We start from the raw sequence: 6,000 nt of genomic DNA on the forward strand, positions 1-6,000 counted from the left end.
ATTCACAATCTTCTTCAGTTTTCACTCTTTTCAGTAGTTTTGCATCATCTGCAAAGAAGCTCATATAGCTTTCAATTCCTTCATCCATATCATTAATATATATAGCAAACATTATTGGGGCCAGAACTGTTCCCTGCGGGACACCGCTTATTACTTCATTCCATTTTGAGTGCTGGTCTCTTATCACTACTCTCATTTTTCTTTCTTGCAAAAAGTCTTCCATCCAATTTAGCAATTTACCTTGTATTCCTCCTTTATATTCTAATTTCTTAAGCAACTTCTTATGTGGTACTTTGTCAAAAGCTTTTTTTATGTCTAGAAATGCACAATCAGCCCATCCATCTCTTTCTTGTATTATATCTATTAGCCTTGAATAGAAACATATTAAATTGGTGACGCATGATCGTCCTTGTCTGAATCCAAATTGCCTTGGATTTAGTACGTTGTTTTTTTCCAAGTATTTTACCCATCTATTTTTGATAATTCTTTCACAAATTTTTGCTATTGTACTTGTTAGAGAGACTGGTCTATAGTTGGTAGGTTCTTCTTTATTTCCTCCTTTATATATAGGTACTATATTTGCTTTTTTCCAATCTTCTGGAACTTTTCCTTCTTTTAAGGAACTGCTTATTATGCTATGTATTTTGTCTGCCAGTTCATTCCTGCATTCTTTCAGAATCCAGTTTGCTATTTCATCTGGCCCATGCGATTTTCTGACATCAAAATTACCCAAGTGTGTCAATATTTCATTCTTTGTTACTTCTATTTCTTCCATAGGGGGGACTTTTTCTTCCCACTCAATCTCTTCAGGTTGTATATTTTCCCTTGTAAACACTGATTTAAAATGTTTGTTCATAATTTCTGCCATTTCCATTTCCTCAGTGTATTCAACTCCTCCTTGTCTTAATTTCTCCAAGTCCTGTTTGTTTTTCAGTTTATTGTTTACAAATCTGTAGAATAGTTTTGGTTGATCTTTACACTTTTCTATAACATCTTTTTCATATTTTCTTTTTTCCTCTCTGCACTTTTGTACATATTCATTTCTATAACCAGTATATATTTTCCATTTTTCAGGTCTTTTGTCTTTTTTCCATCTGGTCCAGGCTTTGTCTCTTTTGTCTTTTAACTCCCTACAACTTTTGTTGTACCAGCATTTTACATATTCTTTTTCTTGTTTTTGTCTTGGGACATACTTTTCCACTCCTTTTTTGTAAATTTTTGTCAAAATATTCCATTTCTCTTCCACTGATGTTTCTTCTTTGTATATTTCTTCCCAGTTTTCTTGTTGAAAGAATTCTCTTATTTTATCAAAGTTTGTTTTTTCATACATCATTCTTCCTTTTCTATATTGTTCATTTCTTTTCATATATTTTTCTTCATTAAGTTCCAGTTCAATCAATATGTGGTCACTTTTACCTATTGGTGTTTTATATTCAATCTTGTCCACTATTCTAGGTTCAGATGTAATTATTAAGTCTAGTCTCGATGGTTCCTCTTCATTTCTATACCTAGTGTTCTCTTGTATCCATTGTGTCATTGAATGGTCAGTAATCATCTCAAGTAGAGCATTTCCCCATGAGTCATCACCACTCTTTACTGTCATTTCTTCCCAGCAGATTTCTTTGCAATTAAAGTCGCCCATCATAACTATTCTTCCTCCGTCTTCCATTATTTTAGTTAATGCTATCTTTGTGTCCTCTAACATACTTTTATGTTCACTCTCCTCCCATGAGGCTGTTTTCGGAGGCACATAATTGATCACAAATTTTCTGCTCTTCTTATCTCGGTCTTCCACTTCTATCATAATCATCTCTACTGTATTCTTTCCATATATGACACCTTTCACGTTTATATCCTTCTTAGTCAGGAACATAACTCCACCCCCTTGTTTTTTCTCTCTGTTTCTAATCCAATAATTGTATGCATCATGTCCTACACTGTTGGGTGGTAGTGGGCCTTTTATTTTTGTTTCTACAATTCCCATTATGTCCGGTTCTTTTTCTTTCAAATAATCATTCAGTTCATTCAATCCTGTTATCAATCCATCTATATTTGTGTAAGACGCTCTTAGTTTTCTGCCACTTCCATTGTGTTCTCTGTTTCCCTTATGTTTTTCTTTTGTATGTCGAACTGCTTTATTTTCATGTTCACTACTCTCCAATAGAATCTCTCTTTCTCTGACTCCGTTCTGTTCTCGTTTTTTGCCTTAGCTTCAAGTCTTTTCTGCTTTTCTGCCTCTCTTTCCTCCTTATTCATTTCTCTTTTTATCCATACCTTTTTATATTGATCATTTGTTGCTAGTTTCCCTGTTTTGGATAGAATTTTCTCTGCCGTTGTTTGTGACCTGAATTTAATCTTAATTGGTCTGGTCTTATCTGTACTATATTTTCCGAGTCTGAATTTTTCCTCAATTTCCTTTATAATTTCTGGTTCATCTTCCTGGACTAATTTTAATAAACTGCTTACTCTTTCATTTTCCTCCTTGATTCTTGCGGTTCTATCTGGGTTATGTTTCTCTTCCATTCCTAATATAATTATACATTTCTTTTTGTCAGCTAATTCTCTTACTATATTCTCCTTCTGTCTCATCACTTTAATAACTGAGTCTTCATTATGTTCTTTCAATTGCTGTTTGACTATGTCAGTGAATGAAACCTTATTCCCTTCTTGGGTTGTTCTCCAATTTTTAGCTTCTTTAGCTATTGTCTCTCTGTTTTCATTACTATTCTTCTTCAATTTCTCATTCTCCTCCTTTACATTTCTTAACTGTCTTTTTAGGTCCTCTATTTCATCAGTTAAGTTTCTGTTTGCCTTCTCTAGTTGTTCCAACCTTTCAATTCTCTGGAAAATGGAGTCAACATTACCTAACCTACTTTCCATGTCCTCGATCACCTTATCAACTCTCTCCTCTAGTCTTATCAGTCGGGGGGGGGGGGGTTGTGTCCCCTCCACCCACTTTAAATCCCTGGAACATATTCTCGTCACTTTCTACTGTATTGCTCCTCTCTATACTTCTAATCTTTACATTTCTATTAGACATTTCATCATCGCTCAGTCTTTTGTTTACCTTTCGCTTGTCTGTCTGGGCCAAGTCTACTCCCTCCTCAATTCCTTCCAATCCCCTCAGTAATCCCTCCCCTTTTCCTCTTTCCCTACTTTCCCACTACTCCACGAGCAATTTCCCCCCACCCTGTAAAAACACTAGGCACTTCTCTTTGCGTTGGGATCCACAGACTTCAGTTTTCTTCAGAACGTCATCCAAGCCGTCCATTCGCTGAAGTGTGTGTGTGTGTATGTGTGTGTGTGTGTGTGTGTGTGTGTGTGTGTGTGTGTGTGTGTGTGTGTGTGTGCGCGTATTTACCTAGTTATATTTTACGGGAAGAGAGCTATGCTCGTAGTGACCTGCTTTTGTATCTATCAGCATCCAGTTTGATAATAAATTCTTGTATGGTTTTTGCACTCACTGTTTTCTTATTCAGTTTGTTCCAGATATCCATCACTCTGTTTGGTAAGCTATTCTTTTCCAGATCTCTTCTGTAACTATCCTTTATAACTTTATTTTAATGTTCTCTTGTTATTCTTTTATCCCACTTTAGAAAATCATCTCTATCAAGGACTTCCATTCCTTTCATAATTCTGTAGATGGTTAGTAGGTCTCCTCTTTCTCTTCTTTGTTCCAGGGTTGGTAGTTCGAGGTTGGAAAATTTTTGTTCGTATGTCAATTTGAAGAGTGTTGGTGCCATCTATGTCGTTGCTCTTTGAATTCTTTCTAATTGCTTTATGTTCTTTTTAGCACTGGGCGTCCATAGTGTCGCAGCGTGCTCCAATCTTGGTCTTATCAATGTAACTACTAAGTATTTCAGCGGCTTTGACCCATCGTTTTTCGCTCATATTTCCGAAATAACCATTCACATCAGCATAATATTCATGCTCGTTGCATCGAGAAATGGCCGTTAGGGCGGAGCACTGGGAGTCCCCCTGTGGTGCCACATATAATTATTTTATCATTTTATTTTATTTTATAATTCTATTTTATAATTTTATAATGTTGCCACATATAATTATATTATAATTTTTTGTCACACACCACCACTGAGGTAAAAATCAAAGCAATGTTTTCTATACAAAGGTTTCGTTTCCTCGAGTCTAGACATGGCATATGAGCAAGAGAGAGCGACGTTGCCGCTACATCTAATCTCTGGCCCCGCCCCCCTCACACTGCATTCAGAAAACATTGCATCCACACTCGCACGTTCTCGCCATGGATGCCCATGTGTGGCAACACCGGGAAATCTCCTAGCCCCGCCTTAGCGGTCATTTCTCGTTGCGCTGACTATAACACAGCTTAATTCACACCCTGCTCTAATTTTTGACGTTATAGTGCATTCACAAGTTTATTTATTTACGGCGTTTACTCTTGACATCAAATGTCTCGCAGCCGACACCCGTGAAGTAAATAGAACAAGTGAAGTTGTGACGCCATCACAAATTACCTCGTGTATCCCATCCTCCTCGCCTTCCCTCCTTCTCCACATTTCCTCCCTCCTCCTCCTTCCTCCCCCCTCTCTCTCTCTAAAAAAAAAAAAAAAAAAAAAAAAAATGTTATAATAATTGAATACCATGCACCCGGAGAGGGAATTCAATAACAAGTTTATACATATGATAGGTAGGGAAATTATGATAATAACTGGACATGCATTTTATTTCATTCCATACCACTATAGATAAACAGTTCATCCTCTTCATCGCTGTCCATGGTGATGATGACGGGTTCCACACTTTCATGTATGTTGTCCGATGACCAATACTCTTCTTTGAACGATCTGGACCTTCTCACAGCACCCGCCCACACCTCCTTGGTTGCGATAAGCTTTGCCTCCTGTAGCCGCTCTTGCAGGTCTGCCCGAGTGAACCGCTGCAACGTTGAACGCACGTGTTGCTTTATGCAGCCTCACACTTGTTCGATGGGGTTTAATTCTGGATGAGCTGGTGGCAAACGGATGACCTCATGACCCCATGATCGTATAATTTCGTCAACCGTGTAGCGTGGCTCGGGCCGGTTCTCCTTGCAGATCAGTAACAACTCAGGGTGCGTAGCATGTGGTGGGAATGGTAGGCTGCGGCACTCCAACCATTTCACGATCTCCGCTTTTCTTGTGGCAGTGGTGAGGCAACGGGTCTCCTCGGTCAGCTGACTATGGTAGGGTGCGTTGTCAAGCACCAGCACCGATGGCTCAACGAGCGCCGGCAAAAGCTGTGATGTCAGCCAGCGAATGGATAGGGCGCTGTTCATTTCACCTTGGTAGTCTCCTGTTTTGTTCTTGGCAGGGTAGCACAGAAATGATTCGTCAATGAATCCCTCATCTGTGCCACCTGCTACTACCACAAAGCGCTCACCCTCCCCAGGGGGCACTTGACGGCTGAAGATGGCACTTTTGTTAGGCTGTGTTATGTCCACCCACTCTTTACTGTGGTGCATTCGGGTAGTAAACCACGTCTCGTCGACGTAAACCACCAATCTCCCCTCCTCCCGATGCATCCTGAGGGATCGAAGAGCATTAACACCATATGGTGGGGAGGGGGGGGGGTAGGAAATGAGAGTAATAGTGGGAGGGAAGGGGAGGAGGATGGGATACACGAGGTAGTTTGTGATGACGTCACAACTTCACTTGTTCGATTTACTTCACGGGTGTCGGCTACGACACACTTAATATCAAGAGTAAACGCCGTAATTGAATACACTTGTGAATGCACTATAACGTAAAAAATTAGGGCAGGGTGTGAATTAGGCTGCGCTGATATATCGTTCTGATGTGAATGGTTATTTCGGAAATATGAACGAAAAACGATGGGTCAAAGCCGCTGAAATACTTTCTTTTCCATTTCTTCATCCCTGTAGTCAAAGGCCACTTTCATTGATCTTATTACATTGAAAGTTTCCCCGACTATTTTGTTGATATGTTTATCTGGTACCATGTCATTGATGATAATTACTCCTAG

At 39.2% G+C, this 6,000-nt stretch overlaps 1 pseudogene; it reads right to left on the reverse strand.

Moving 5' to 3' along the window:
- Window positions 1-4,638: 4,638 nt before the first annotated feature.
- On the reverse strand, window positions 4,639-5,569 carry LOC143038152 (uncharacterized; annotated as a pseudogene).
- Window positions 5,570-6,000: the final 431 nt, after the last annotated feature.

Source organism: Oratosquilla oratoria, chromosome 23, assembly GCF_046742065.1.
Source record: "Oratosquilla oratoria isolate Oo_2021 chromosome 23, ASM4674206v1, whole genome shotgun sequence".
In the NCBI taxonomy this organism is placed as follows: domain Eukaryota; kingdom Metazoa; phylum Arthropoda; class Malacostraca; order Stomatopoda; family Squillidae; genus Oratosquilla; species Oratosquilla oratoria.